Raw genomic sequence first — 15866 nt, 5'->3', positions numbered from 1 at the left:
TAAAAAAAAGCCCCCACTCACCAGCTGCTGCCAGGTGGGGTGCAATCACTGCTGCCCCCCACTGCCCCATGCTGCATGAGGGGCTCTTCCACAAGCCCCTCAACCTGCCCCCCCCCATGGCTGCCCTGCCTGCCCCAGCTCCTGGATTTAAATAACAAATAAACAAAAAACCCGAACTCACCAGCTGCCGCAGCAGCCATCAGGGCTTCTGGGGGCTCATGGAAGAGCCCCCCCACAGCGTGGGGCAGTGGGAGGCAGCAGGGATCACCCCCAACTGGACAGCAGCCAGTGAGCGAGGGCTTTTTCTTTTAAGAGCTGGGGGGGCAGCCATTGAGAGTGGGTGGGGGATGGGGCCGATTTGGAGATTCGGCCAAATCGGCTGCAGCCGAATCACCGAATCAGATTCAGCCAAATCAAGTTGGGACAGTGATCCAAATCCCGGAACAGAATCACTGTTCTCCGAATCGGCCGAATCCAAGTCCAAAGCGAATACTAGCAACTTCGCATAGGCCTAGCTCCTAGGTGTGACCAGGTCTGACATTCCTCCTACTTACCTTCTTTTCTAGAGCAGTGATTCTCAACCAGGGTGTACAGATCCTTGAAGGGTGCTTCAAGGTGTGAGGTGCTAAGTGAGGTATGAGAAGATAAACTAGGAATAAGCAGAGGCTCAGGCCAGTCCATCTTTGGACAACCCCTTACCTCCACAGCCCGACCCTTCAGCACTATAATATATAAACTCATTTTTTAAATTGGGCACCATTCAATTTACAAAAGGTGCATGGAGGTGACTCGAGTCCAATGAGGGGTGTCCCATGTGCAAAGAGGTTGAGAACCACTGTTCTAGAAAGATGCCCGTCTGCTTCCTCTTGAGTTCCAGCACCTGTTTACTCTGGAAATATATGTTATCCCAGTGCAAGCCCTGAGTCTGAAGGTGCTGTGCTAGTGGAAGATAGGTCTTGCAGGCAGACTGCGAATGAGGCTTGTAATATAGTCAATGCAGGATTCTCAGCAGAGCTCGTTAGGCCATGCAAAGTAGTAAGTCAGCTACTGTATACAGACTCTGGTTTGGAAATGAGCATGCACAGAGCTGTAGGGCATGTTTCAGCACGGCACCGTCATACACACGGTGTACTCTCAAATTGTCCCATACCCATAAAAAAAACAATTCATGGAAAATGAGGGTTGGAAGGGACCTCAGGAGGTCATCTAATCCAATGTCCTGCTCAAAGCAGACAAGCTTCAACAAGATCACACCTTTGGTCTGCTAGAGAAAATGAGGCACAAAAATCTGTGTGTCACCATAGGAAAGCCCTCCCCCCCAGCCCTTGTTCTTAGCAGCAGCGGAGCCACAGTTTTGTTGCTTTTCCTGTCTCAGTCTATATCACAGCACAGTCCCACCTGGTTTCCTTTTGCTCATCAGCCGTAATAAGTTACAGCGCATAGCCAAATCCCCCTGTCTTACGCAGTGCATTAGACATTTCTTTATTTTATACTCTAATAAAATATTCAGTGCCTCATGCCTCCCTACCCTCCGGCCTTTTGCGAACTGCTAATTGAGAAACACTATAATAAAGAATGCTTCCTTGGACAAAAAAGGGATATAAGCACTTTGCAAGATTAAATGGATGCGTAGTAATTTGGATTTTCCCATCCCTGCCACCTTCCTCACAGTCAACCACACATTTCCATCGCTAAAGCAGCACAAGCTATTAAGGCTTCTTATTACAGCTGAGGTCACAAGTGTGAAATTGGGGGATACCACTCTTAAATCATACATTCCCCACATCCTCATCACATGCCAGTTAAACAAAACAAAGCCCAAAGCATCTTCATGAGCCAGGACGGTGCTTTGTTCAAGCCCTGCTTGTTTTGGCATGCTAGCCCGCATGGCAATGCTACACAACAAGATGTGCAATGCTCAGATTTGAAAAGCGTGAGAGCCTCGAGGAGAACAAAGCTCTCAGAGAACAGTAGGCATACCTGGTAGCCTGCCAAATATACTGAGGAATCCTAGAAAATGCATTTTCAAAGTGTCATGACATTCCTCAAAGTCATTTAGGAGAATGTTATGAAAAAGGGAGAGATTCCTTTGCTACATCTCAAAGACATTGCCACATGATGCAAGCAAATTGTCAACTGCAAAAAACCATCCAGGTGTGCTGATGAGTTGTTCAGCTGTAAAATCCTTGATCTTTGCAGTGTCAGAAAATCTATATGTTGCACCTTGCTGTTCTTCAGATAGTTTTGTTCTATCATATCAGTGTGATGTAGGACTAGTTCCAGCTGTGCAATACAAGTGAGCTGTGCAGTGCTTCTGCCAGTAGTGTGTAAGTTTGAATATAGGAGAATGGAAGTGAACCTGCCCAAATATTTTTACGTGATTTTTCCAGAAATATTCTGATTTCTGTCCTGCTGGTGGACTGTTAGCTATTTTATAGGTGGCTTAAATGAATTCCATGTTATCCCTTTATTCAGTATGTGGATTTTGGGGGTCACCTGATGCAACATATTAAGCTGTGTTTATAGCCAGAGGATTCACTGTGCTGCTGACACAGTCTGAAAATATCATTTTTAACTGACAAAGGAAAGAGCCACATCCTAGAAGATGAGCGAAATAATTTAGAGTTGTGGCACAACCTCAGGCACAAGGAGAATTCATAAAAATTAAATCAAAATGAAAAGTGGAAATGCAAACAAAAGTCAGGTGACTTCCCTACCCTTCTCTCTCCAGCTCTCTGGAAGCATGTCTGTAAACTTAAGGTAGAAAGAGGTACCTCCCGGAAGGACCAAGAGGGACTGGAGAAGAAATGATGTGCTGCGACCTGTACACACAAAATGGCACTTAAAAAATGATTAAAGATGCAAAATTAAGTTCTCAATTGTTAAGAAATGCCAGAACCGGTGCTGCCACCTTATTCAACCTCCTTGTGCATAGACATTATGAGATCCCAGGCCATTTTTCCTTGCCTCATTCAGTAGAATAATACGGAGTTTAATAAGCAGCTATCTACTATTTTCCATTAGCCTTGTTATTCAGTGTGTGACCTTATTTATTTCATGGTCTCTAAGCCCCAGAATGATCGAAGCATATTGGCTTTTCTATAGCACTCATCACTATCCTGTTTATAAGTTATCCTCAAACTCTCCAGGAGGTGAGGAGCGAAATCCTTCCCATTTTATGGATGAAGAACTGAAGCACAAGGAGACTAAGGTAAGAAAGCATCCTCTAAGTTTGAGGACCCAATTTCAGACACTTAAGACCTGCTTTTTCTGAGTGCTAGGATTAATGCAACACTTTATGTTCAGTGCAAAGCTCCCGTTGCCTCAGTCACAGCTGTGAGTCCTTTGCACTTCTGCAAATCAGACCTCAGGGTCCTTAGCTGAGTACACAGAAAAAGAGGCTCACACACATAGCAACTGTCTGTGAAAACTTGCCCAGCCTCATTAGAAACCCTGTGGCTAAGACAGGACTAGGCTCCAGTTCCCCAAGGCAGCGTTCATCTGCACTAACCAGTCTTAGTGGCACTCCCCAGACCCCACCAACTGGCTCCCAGTCTCTCTTGTTTCCCACACCAGCTCCCAGGACCTCACATCTTCCCCCCACAACTCCCAGTCAGAGTTGTTATCCTCTCTCCACACCTTGTCCCCATCAGTTCTGTCCCCATCCTTCCATCTGGTTTTTCTTCCTCCATATTTGAATCTCATGCCTTTGTTTTTCATGCTGCCTGAGTTGCAGCATGGGAGTCAGGGGATATGGCTACACTTCAGCAATATTCTGGCATGGGCCAAACCCAGAGACAGAGTGCAGAAGCTGTTCTCACAATCAAGTGTGCTTGAGAGCAGCTGCAAGGGAACACCTCCAGAGCAGCTTCTCAGTCACATCTCCAGGTTTGACAAAAGGATGCGACGTGCTCAGGCCAGTTTCTCCCCAAAAGCATGACAGAAGTGAGAGCTCAGTCACTCCAAGGGGGAGGGTATTTGTGCTGACTTGTCAAAACTAGGAGCTTGCAAGAGGCTAGAGTGTACCCAGGTGACACACTTCCTGGAGAACTGAGCTGCCAATTTGAAAAAAAAAACACAAGGCATTTGTGAACAATAGCGCCCCCTCCCCCCCAAAAAAAGGTTCACAACTTGGCCATATTTAAGTGAATTTTCACGTACATCGGACACCACAACTTCCCCTTCTGCCATGTTTGGTGCCTGCTCTAAAGCCTGGCAGCCTCAGGGCATCTCAAAAACAAAAGGTTTTCAACCTGGACAAAACACCGTACAAGAATACGATGGACCAGTTACAGGAGTACAAGCATGCCAGGGCTCCAGACTCACTCTCCCTCATCAAACCATCTCCGAGAAGCGCTGTGCTCTGATATGAAGGAACCAGATTTGGGAAAAGTGTATGGTGAAAAAGTTGAGGCTATCACAGATTCCAAGCAAACAAAAGACTGTAGTCCTGCTGCAGAGGCAGCTGTATAGAAAAAAAAACAGTTGCCGTTAACTAAGGCTAAGTACAGATGTTCAAAAAGCCCCTGGCAAAAGAGCTCTAACTATCACACTTTACATAAAGCGCTACCAGTTAGACAGAGAAGGAGCAAACTGAACAGATGTTCACTGTTTGGTGGGGGGAGGAAACCTCAGAGCCTGCCCACACTGGCACTGGAGGCACTTCCACACACCTCCCTCTCCCCAGCCCTGCCCCCCTACCAGCTGGTGGTGGTCAGCAGCACCTGGGGGAAGAGAAGGGGAGGAATGGAGTCCCCTGCTGCAAGCCCCTCTCCCCCCAAATCGTTGGGTTGGGTCTTGGTGGAGTGGGGGAGCAGATTTGGGTCTGGTGACATGGGGGCTCCCTTCCCCCACCCCCCATTCCTGGCGCAGCAGAAAGCTGGGGTATGTAGCCCCATGCCACGCTGCTGGCTGCTGTCAAGAGGCTGGGACAGGGTGGGGAGGGAGCCCCTGTATTGTACAGTGCCCCCCCCCCATGTTGCTGAGTCAGGTCTTGGGGTTAAGGGACTGGGCTGGGTCCACATGGCAGGGGAGGCTCCTTCTCCCTCGTCCCCCTGCTTCTTGACAGCTGCAGCCAGTAGCTTCACCATGGGGCTGCCCAGCCCAGCTTTTCACTGCATTAGGAACTTGTGTAGGGGATGGGAGCCCTTGTGCTGCATGACCTGGCCTGACCCCCACCCCCAAGACCTGATGCAGCAATCTAGGGTGGCCTGTGCAGCACGGGGGCTCTGTTCCCCCACCTCCTGCCTGCCCGTGCAGAGAGGAGACAGAGCCTTTTCTGTTTTCTCTGCATGACAGCCTGGGGCAGGGCTAGGCCAGTGCTCATCTGCAGTACATGAATACTGGCTGAGGCTAGCATGTCACCCAGTGAGAGGCCCCTGGGATGCCACGGGAATGCGACCTACCTTGACTCAGGATGGGAGGTAGTATAGATAATGGATAAAGCGGTCTAATCTAAAGCGCTTTAGTCTGATACCACATCCATCTGGGGTTAACTTAGAGTGGGATCCACCATTTTTAAAACACTTTGTGCACCAGGAAAGTCTGTTCTGTTATAGCTGTAAAGCACTTTCTGTGTACTTAATGTGCAATAAGTGTAATTTCTGTACCTAGCCTAAGCAGTTTAAACTTCACAGCAGGTTCAGGATAAAGGTCTAAGTTATGGCAAAAAAATTCTGTGCCTGTCAAGCAATTATAAAAACAGGACATGAAAAGAAAAAAAAAGAAAAAGAAAAAGAAAAAAGAGACTTGGCTATAAAACACCTCTTAAAGCCTGTAATAAACTTCAGGTTCCCTCTGCCACTCATTTGAACCAATTCCCTGGCTATTTTCCTCACCAAGGGTAATCTACTGAGAGTCAGCATATACCACAGCAGGACTTTTTATGTGAATTACAAAAAACAATATTCATGGGGTAATGCAAGTTATGCACTGTACATCGACAGTGCAAACCATTCAATTAAAGGCACAACAGGCCTCTTACGGACTTTACAAATGAAGCAATGCAAGAAGTATCATTTTCATTATCTTAGGTGTTTCTGAGGCATGCTGGGTGTGTTTCTACAAGAACATAGCTGTGAGCACAAGGAACCATAAAAGCTATTCTTGGATGTTGACGTGGCAAGGGCTTTGAGGCTGACAATTAAGGAAAGCAGCAGACAATTAAGGGAAGCAGCATCCAGAAGTATAAATAGTCAAGGCATGCAGCAGTGGACTCACCCAGTCATGGCTTTAGGCAGCCCCACAACTTCCAGAGACCATTCAGCAAAGATGAGCTGTGAAGAGGCTGAGGAGAAGCCATGCAGAAATCAGTCACATTCAGATTGCTGTCCTCAGTTCAATTTGCAGCCACCCACAGACTGTAAATTTGAAAGAGCCAGGGCCAGTCATAGCCATACTAGTTCTCTGGGAACAAAGCACAGAGGGCTGAATCCCACTCTTTCAGGAATGAACAGGTCAATTTGAATGGTGCAGAACCAAACTCAGGCAAACCGAGGTTGGGCAGGTGAAGGAGTAAGAAAAGCTCCTGTAGATTACTCCTCCTAACAAAAGGGCAGCTATTTTCAATGGCGCTTTCTACTTTCTACCCATCTCTTTAGCTGCCAGCTGCTTTCTTTTGTGCAGCTCTACAAAACATGCCGCCATGCCTGTCCAAGTTGGCCCATGCAGGCTGGATCAAGAGGTACCCTAAGTGACACAGTGAGAAGCAAGGCCCTTTCCCCTCTCCCCCCTTCCTCCCCCACTTCCAATACATAGCATGCAGAACAGGAGACAGAACTTTCTTTGAAGGAAAAAGTGGAATTTCGAGCCAAGCTGTTTATCTGTCAGGGCAACAAATACAGAAATACTAATAGTCACAGCTGCATGCTTGAACAGAATCTCGTTGGCTCCCCTTTGGCCCTGCATTTGGAAGCCAAACAAAAAAAAATAGTCTGGGAAGAATAGTACCACAAACAACAGAAGCTGACTGTATATTCCTCCTCTTGTTCAATAAGTTCCCCATTGCCAAGTTGCTCTTGCTGAACGCCATAGCAGCTGGCTTTATTTCCAATGCAAACAGGAAAGAAGGATAACTGGGATTCAGTTCCGCATGGCAGGCAATAGGAAGGCACAACTTTGCACTAAATTACTCAGTGTCCTGTGTAATAAATGCACCTTGCTACTACTAGGCAGATGTTTTGAAAAGCACTGGGCACAATTCAAAGCGGAGGGAAACAGTCAGGAGTGGTTTTGAATCTGAACAACCTCAGGAGTTGCCAGCACGACCATTCTGCACTGCATTTTGGCTTTCTGTAGATTTGGGGACATCTGTAAAAGGCACAGCAATGACTAGCTTCACCCCTTCTCACCTTGGGCTTAATTTTTAAAGGCTGTGAGAAAGGAGCTCTGGCAAAATTCTGGGCAAATGTACAGCCTGGAGTTCCCTGTCCACTACGACCCACAGATGCTGCATCAGATTTGTTTGGAAAAACATCTTATGACTGGCAAATGACCTGCTGGCCCTGCAAATGCAACCTAGGAAAGGAGAGCCAGGGAAAGTGCTGAAGGTGATCCACTGGAAATATTGAACCTTACGTCTTTGCAGTCTCAGCAATCTGTCAGGCCTCTGCAGCCCCACTAAAAGCAGAATTGGCCCCAGAATCTTTTATACTGGATGATAATGTGAATAACCCAGCACAACTCTCACTGCCCAGGCTGAGTTCGCTAGACTGATCATCAAGAGATTATTGGAGAATCTCAAAGTGCCTGGGATCTTGAAACAATTATAGAACCAATTGGGTCTTCAATTCAGGAGAGCACAGAAACATGCGCTTAAGTCCCACCAACGTCAGTGGAAGCTGAGCGTGCATTCAACTGCCATCATGATCAGAGAAGCTTTAATTAAAGGGGTCACGTTTTAGATGGGAGCTATGGTTTAAAAGCTTACATGTGCTGTTAGTTTTGTATTTCAAACCTATGGCAGTATTAAGACGACAGGTGGAGGAGCTCTGTTCCACTTACATTAAGCCAGCTAAACCTGAACCGGGAGCAGCGCACACCTCTACTGGGACCATCATGGACAGTCTGGGGCAAGTAACTGGGGGTAGTGGGGAGATAGGAGAGAGAGGGGCTGGTAGGATTGGGAGAGGTTGGTGGGTCCAGGGGGTTGTCGCCTGGTCTGAGGGAGGAGTAGTCAGGGAGCTAAGAATAGCCCAGTCAGGATCAGGGGGAGTAGGAAAAACACAGCGCCAGGGGTGACTGGCTGGGCTTTCCCAGCCCCAGGACTGTGCTGTGAATATGTGCAGGCACTCACTAGACTGGGTTGTAGCCTGCTTTAGATCAGGGACCTCTAAAGTTCACCTCTCAGAAGATGAACTATCTTTAGATCAGGTGCACCATTTTGGAAGCAATTTGAGCCGAATGCAAGCACACTTGGGCAATTAAATGGACCTAACTTGGATTAAGTCAGTCTAAATGTGATGCTTGTATATAGACTGAGAGTGCTAGTACAGAAGGCAGTTTTTCTGGGGCAGAAAATCTGGCGTAGCAGGTACTTGTTCAGATCCACCCACCAAATTCTAAATTGGAATAGCAACTACTAGGACATTATTAACAGTGCAGCAGTGTTTAATAGTCGCTAGCATTAGATCTTAACACAACAGATGAGAAACAACACAGAGAGTGCAAGGGAGCAAGAGAGAGAGCGAGTTCAATTATTTTGGATTACACTAACTATCAATTTGTATTATAAGAGAATTAAGATCAAAATAGATGCCCTGGACATGTTCTGTTCATGCATCAAATGGGCTTTAACAAAAATTGAATTTAGTTGGTCATCCAATTATCTGCAGAGGTGATCTTTTCAATTGTATTTCACTATGTTTTCCAAATCACTAACTACTTTCCCTTTCACTCTGCTTCCTCCTCTGACATCCCCACCTCATCTGGAAACAGAAAGCTTCGTTGACCCCTTGAGGAATTCACTGGACTGAAATAAATGAAACCTTGGCATAATCATGTTAGAAAAATATATACACATGATAAAGTATCCCCTCTGGAAATAACCATTATTGAAGATTACATGAAGCAGGGCCTTTTAAGGCATTGTTTAATTTAATTGCTAAAGTCCATTTTAATTAGCAAGAGCCATGTTTCTAACATAATGAGCAATAGTGTAGAATAACAAAGAGAGAAATTTACAGAAAATAGGTACCAGTTCATCCAAGCCAGCTGGAAGTCTCTAGGTTTTTACAGGACTGCAATTTTACCTAAGAAGGTGACAGTAAATTATGGCATAACATTGAGTTGATGGTCCTTATAAAGCTTGGGGCTGAGACAAAAATCAAGGGAGTTACTCTTCACAAAATTATACACTTGAGGACACTGAGCTGCAAATTGTAAACCACAGAGTCAGAGCAGCTCTCACTAGTGTTTCCACAGCTGCAGGAGTCTTTGGCCAAGGATATGGCAAGATCTGCCCACAGTGGGATGAGGAAGGTAGTGTGCAGAGGTGACGAGTATGTGGAGGTATGAGGGCCCTGGCCCCCCTTGGGAAGGAGGCTATCACCTGAAATGTGTAAAACTCCACATGTCCATCATCTTAGGGGCCCTCCCCTGGCAAAAATAAAAGTTATCACCTATGGCAGTATGGCAGTGTGGTAGAGCAGGAAGCAAAACAGACCAGGAAATCTGGGTTCTTTCCCCATTTTTGCCCTGTCTTAGACACATTGCTTTGTATTTCTGTTTCCTTTCCAAGCCTTGCCCTGCCTTGTACATTTTGATTGTAAGCCCTCCAGGGCAGGGAGTCTCTGTACAGCCCCTGGCCTGCTGGGACCCCAATTCCAGTTTGGGCCTCTGGCTACTATTGCAGCACAAATACATAGCAGAAGACTCGTACACTCGCTGAAGCCTTCCATGCTAACATTGCCTTCTTGTAGCCCACCCAAAATGAAAAGGATCTAAACAGAAGGAAAAGAAGGAGAAAGAGAATCATGGAGGAAAACAGTATCAAATGAGCGTCTGTTGAATGCTTAAGTCAGGACATATGTATAAAACTTATCAATGCCAAAAATGCAAAGCTGCTTCCAAACATGCACAGCGAGAAGGCAAGCAGCTGGGAGGTACAGAATATATTATGGAAAGGTGCTCTTCCTTACTCGTGCACCAAAGCTTTTTTGGTATCATATTCAAGTAAAGTGCACTTATGCAGTATCTGAGACCAGGCATTTTTCCAGGGCAGGTAAGGCTCAGTTCCCACATTAAAGATGCAAAAATGGAACCAGAGAGCGGTTATGAGTCAGATGTCTAAAAGTTCTCTGTACCCACATCTGGAGTGAGATTTTCAAGAATTTTGCACACAGTAGCTCCCACTGAGAATAGATCCCCTCACTCCTGTCCACCCACCAGCCATTTCCTTTTTTTCCACTATGGAACTGAAAATGTGCCTTTAGAGACTTGCTCAAAACTGCATCGCAACAGCCCTGGGAACAGAACACAGGTGCCGAGACTCCCAAGCCCAGGATCAGCATGCAGCTGACTCTCTTAAAAGAAAATTAATATGCAGCAAGAGGTATTTCTGGTTTCAGCCCTACAGCCATTGATGTACAATGTCTTTGAGAATCACAGCATGGTGATTACACTGAAATGTTCCTAACACTGAGAAGGCAGAAACTGAATGAGCTTCTGCGACTTGAACTCCTTGCAAAGTCTATACCTGGGGCACAAGGAAGCATCTAATCATACTTTAAAAAAAATACTTTTAGAGAACAGTAAAATCAAGGCATTAAATCACCATGGAAGAGGAAGCCAGAAGTATGTCAGAATAACCTTTCACCTGATGGCTTGTTAACAGCCAGCTAGTAGATTCAGTGAACAGCAGTAGGAATGACCACATCTCTATTGGTTTAACTATCAGGTCCTCCTTTAACAAGCCATTTTTTTCCAATAGCCTGAGCTCTGTATTCATTGGTTGTATGTATTGTTCTACCCAACATGGGGCAAGGTAGAAGGAGGGCTATTGTGGTTGTATTTATCATCATCATCATTATTATTTCAATTTTGAACTGAAACTATTTAAGGATTTCACATGTTAGTATGTACTGGTCTGCTGCAGGACTAAATATACAGATAGATATTTTTATATGCCATTTCAAAATGTTTATTTCCTATTTGCTTCTATGACAGTATGGATGGATGCCTTCCACCCATTCAATATAGCAATCTGCGCTGTATTTATCTTGTGTTCCTGAAGAAGTCTATTTTTTTTTTTTAATATCCCTTACGCCACTTGGGTAAACACCAGGCAAGAAAAAATATGACAGACATTTAAAGGAGGCTTCCTATTTGCTCAATAATGCAGTGAGGCAAGACTGAAAAGGCAGGAGGCTGCGTGACTTGCAACAAGACAAGTGGCCACAGGTAAAGCACAACAGTCTGACAAGTGTTTTCCCAATACGCCTAGCAAGTGAGTTACTCTGAGATCAAGTCAAAAAGACCTTCTCAGTATAACCAAGTCCCCAACCTTAGAAAAGCGTATGATACTCTCAGATGTTTGCTAACACAAGGCACCAGACAAGAGTGAAGTATAACAATGGTTGTTTAATACATTTCAGATAAGGGTAGGTAAGGATGAAAATCATGATGAGTTTTTCAGATATTGACCATGTTGAAATCTCATTGCATTGTGGTCAAATCCTGAAGTCCTTAAATGAGATTAAACTTCCACAGTAGTCAGAAAAAAACACTTATCTCTGAAAGAGCATAGTACAAAACGCAATACATGACCTAGAATTAATGCATAACTGTAGATAATAGAAAGAGAAGTCTCCCAGCATGCTGTTGCAAACTCAGTGCAAGGATGATAAACCTATTATACTAGGTAAAAAGACATCAGAGGCAATGAGTATTTCAGTCAACAAAATAATCCTTAGGCACATAACGAGATGCACTAAGCTGTACACTTTTAAGTTTTCCAAGAGCTTCGGGTGATTTAGATCATCTGAAATACTGGGAGCCAGTTCCCTGCATTCAGCTAAGCTCTGCTCCCCTGCTCTTTAGTCCCAGAAAAGCTTAATTATATATTGAATGCTACTGTGTCCAATGTAACTCCAGATCCAATGACAGCCTTCCTAGTAATATCCCTTATGGAACTGAGCGTAGATATAGTGGACAGTCTAGAGCCAGCTACATGGACTTTTACACCCAAGAGGGAAGCCCCTTGAACCTGTGGCCTCCCTTATTAGGGCTGTTCTATATCCTTTATTTCACAGGAGCATCTGCATTTCTTTCACTCGCATGTAATTATTCAAAAGGATTTTCTAGCTCCCTGCATACAAAATTTGTCAACAGGACTCTGTGGAATAGCAAGCTGCAACTCTCCCTGCTCAGGTGATGGGTGACTCTCCTTAGAAGCTTTGATTTTGTTTTTGAAGGAGAATCCCTCCTGTACTAAATCAAGAGAGGCAGCTGCTTCTTGATATCATATACATATCAATATTTGGGTCTCTTCTGGCTGACAGCTTTCTGCATGCTAATAAAAACAAAAGCCACGGTGTTACACCTAGAACAGTAATAGCATCAGAGAATGCATTATCTGTGCAAGCTGTTCCAGGCTTCTCTGTCAAGATCCAGGGGTAATAAGTAGTTCAGGAGGTTGATAATTCATGTCAGTTTTCCATTGGAGTGGTGTTCCTGCCTTTCACACCTTATTCTGCACAGAGCTACATACAGGCAAAATTAAAAGAAAACAAAATCTGTGCGACTAGTTTGGAGGCGAGTCTTTGCTTGAAGCATTGCCAAAGGCAACCAGTGGGCCTGCCTGACTGGCACCATATAATATTCTTCCCAGGGAGATAGAAAATTGAGGGCTTGGCCACATGTGCTCATTAAAACCTCTGCTATGCACTTGTTAGTTAATGCAGTGATGCTAACCGTAGCATCCTGGCCATTTTCCAGTTGGGTCAATTTAAGTATAATTAGAAGTTTTCTTATCTAAACCTATTCTGTGTTGGTGGGATGGAGTGGCTACAGTGCCCCGCTCCAGAAGTAGACACTTTTTTTTTATTAGTGTTGTGGCAGTACACGGGTTGTACAAAAAAACAGGGTGGAGACTGAACAGGCCTGTTTGGAGACCACAGCATATGGCCCCTGGAGATGCTAATGGAGACCCAAGCTGAAAGAAATCTCATTCCAGTCAGGGGACCAAAATTCAGTGTGCTAGTAAGCATCTACAATATCCATTGAAGTCACCTCCACAACTTTTGGAATCAAAACTAATATGAGTTTGTACTAGCAAAAATTTGACCCTATGCACTGTACTGAAATAGCATTGATCAAGTCATTGTGGCAGTAAACAGAATTTGCTCTTTAGATTACATAGCTAACATTTCCACCTTCCCATGTGACTATTGTATACTAAACAACACATAATAGGATGAAAGCAGCAGCATAGGGCAGGGAGACTTTGTTGAAATAATTAATACCAGCAGCCTGTGATATTGATTCATATATTCAGTATTCCAGACAGGGCTGCGCATTGTAGGTTATTATCCTCAGAAGTCAATGTATTCAACTTCTATGCAAAAACAAAGGAAAAAAGTCGAAGAAAGTAATTTGTAACATTTGTGACAGAAACAGAGAGATACTGAATGCACTGTGTGCACTGCATGGGGAAGAGGGCTACTGAAAAATGAATGGGAAAGATTGAGTAGAAAGCATAAAGGATTGCTCAGCATACAATCAAAAATGTAATGCAAGATTAACTATTCTAATATATTATGATCTAAAAAGTACTTCTCATGTTACGCTAAATGCAAAGATAGAATTTCAAATACTGTATATGGAAAATAGAAAACCCTAACATTAGGAACCACAGTCAGGTCCCAGAGGATTTCAAAGTATCAAGAGATAAAGGTTCCTCTATGCAGGTAAAGTTATTTTAGCACAGTAACAATATTGTTGGTTAAGGATAAAATAACAATTTGCATTATTATCCACTGTAATGCAAATTGTTATTTTTACCAGCAAATATATGGCTTGCTTTAGCCTCAGTGTCAGGATGAATGTTAAACCAGAGTTGATGAATAATTCATTCCTCCTGATTTAATGCAACTGCTCATTCCGGGATTCCTGTTTGAAGAATAGCTTCTCATGGTTAGACGCTATTTACATTCTGGGCCAGAGTTCACTCCTTCATGACCTGCCTGCAATAAGATAATTATCTGCTGGTGAAAGGTTTGGGATTTTTTTTACCATTAAAACTGTATTGTTTTCATAGTAAATACCTCATGCACACCTACAAAGGGGAAAAAAGTCAGCATTCAGAGATTCCATTCACAAAGTTGATCACAGAATAGCATCTGTACAAACATGTCGCATGTAAGGGCTAGGTTAGGTCTGCAAGGTATGAAGCAAGTTGCTGTAATGGATAGGGTGCCACTAAGACACCTGGGTTTATTCCCAGCTCTACTATTAACCTACTGTGTAACCTAAAGCAAGGTAGACACCTGTTTCCCCTTCTGTCCCTTGCCTTTTATTCTTTAGATTGTAGCTTCTTCAGAGTGGGGATTGCATCTCAGTAGATGTTTGTGGAGGGAGGCCCTAATCAATACACATTTCTATGACAATTAAAACAGGCATTCACATCTGTGTGCAGGTACACAAATCTGGGAGAGGAAAGGGCAAATCTCAACCCAAAAGAGAGAGGAATATGAGCAGTAAGGAAGAAAAAAAAAATGACATCATCCAGAGCGACTAGAAATACATGTAGGTTACAAGAGCAATGAGAGCTACAACAGAAGAGATTGTGAAACCAACTGACCAATCAAAAAACCCTCAGCTCTAGAAGACAAATGAGCTCATATTATCTGTGACCGCAAGCCTCACATTAACTAATGGAGCTTCAGAGGTAAACTTTCCCTGCGGACGGATTACTCCATAACTGCCGCTGTCACACAGGATCCCAGCCTAGATTTCATGAGCATTTTTCAGCAAAAGTCTGTTTCTAACATATGCAGTTCTCTCTCTCACCTACCCAATGACTGTCCGAGCGTCACACTCCTAGGAGTTCCTAGAGTTGTTCTGATTGGAGAGAATTAGAAAACAGATGCAGACAGCAGGGAACAAATTTATGCATACTTCATACCTTGAGCAGATGATTTATGACTGTCAGCAAGCTTAATAAATTCAGTCCTTCTAGGTTTATGAAGTCTTCACTCCCCTAAAAACCTAGGGGAAAAAAACAAATGTTGTATGTTAGGTTAACTGCTTGCTGCCTGCATCAACCTGTCAGTTAAGATAAAATGAAGAGAAGAATTGTTTTGCAAATTTGGAATTCACCCAATACTACAGATGCTGGATGTAGAACAGAATTCAAAACTTCTGAGGCCTGGGATGACTGTGGCTGCAACAAAGTATGGCATTTTTAGCTAATTCACTCTTGGGTTTTTTTTCATTTCATTTTCTTGGCCATAGTCCTAGAAGCAAGTCATGAATTACTTTGAAATGAGAATTTATATTGTTTGATTAGCACAAGTTTCCACTTAGCTAGAAGTGCAGGTCTTTTGAACTATTATATTTCCATGTATAAAAACAATGGAATACATGAAAAGGAAAATGTTTTGTGACTTTCAGAGTAGTGAAATCCAGAAATTATTCTTGATGAAACCTAAAGGACTCATCCATACTCTATTTGCCAACAATATGTGAAACTAACTCAAAGTGACATTTTCAGGGTGTAATCACACATCCATTTGCAACAGTTGCAAAATCACTGAAACACTGTGCCATATTCAAGTTAGTACATGCCAGGAGCAGACACATTCATGCCAGAGATATAGTCCTGAGATAATCCTTACCTGAAAGGGAGCAATTTTGCAATGCCGCAATGG

The 15866-nt window shown here is 43.8% G+C and overlaps 1 long non-coding RNA gene across 1 annotated transcript in view; it reads right to left on the bottom strand.

Annotated features, from left to right (window-relative positions):
• The window catches only part of LOC149857775 (uncharacterized), a 243733-nt gene extending 228575 nt beyond the window's left edge, over positions 1 to 15158 (bottom strand). Inside the window, exon 1 of the long non-coding RNA XR_016444067.1 lies at positions 15122 to 15158. This is a non-coding gene — a long non-coding RNA (uncharacterized LOC149857775). The remainder of the gene's footprint in view (positions 1 to 15121) is intronic.
• Between the last annotated feature and the right edge of the window lie 708 nt (positions 15159 to 15866).

This window comes from Crocodylus siamensis, chromosome 9 (assembly GCF_052110815.1).
Source record: "Crocodylus siamensis isolate JL-2025a chromosome 9, ASM5211081v1, whole genome shotgun sequence".
Taxonomy (NCBI): Eukaryota; Metazoa; Chordata; order Crocodylia; family Crocodylidae; genus Crocodylus; species Crocodylus siamensis.
Note: the sequence above shows the minus strand (reverse complement) of the source record. Positions and strands in the feature narration are given on the sequence as shown.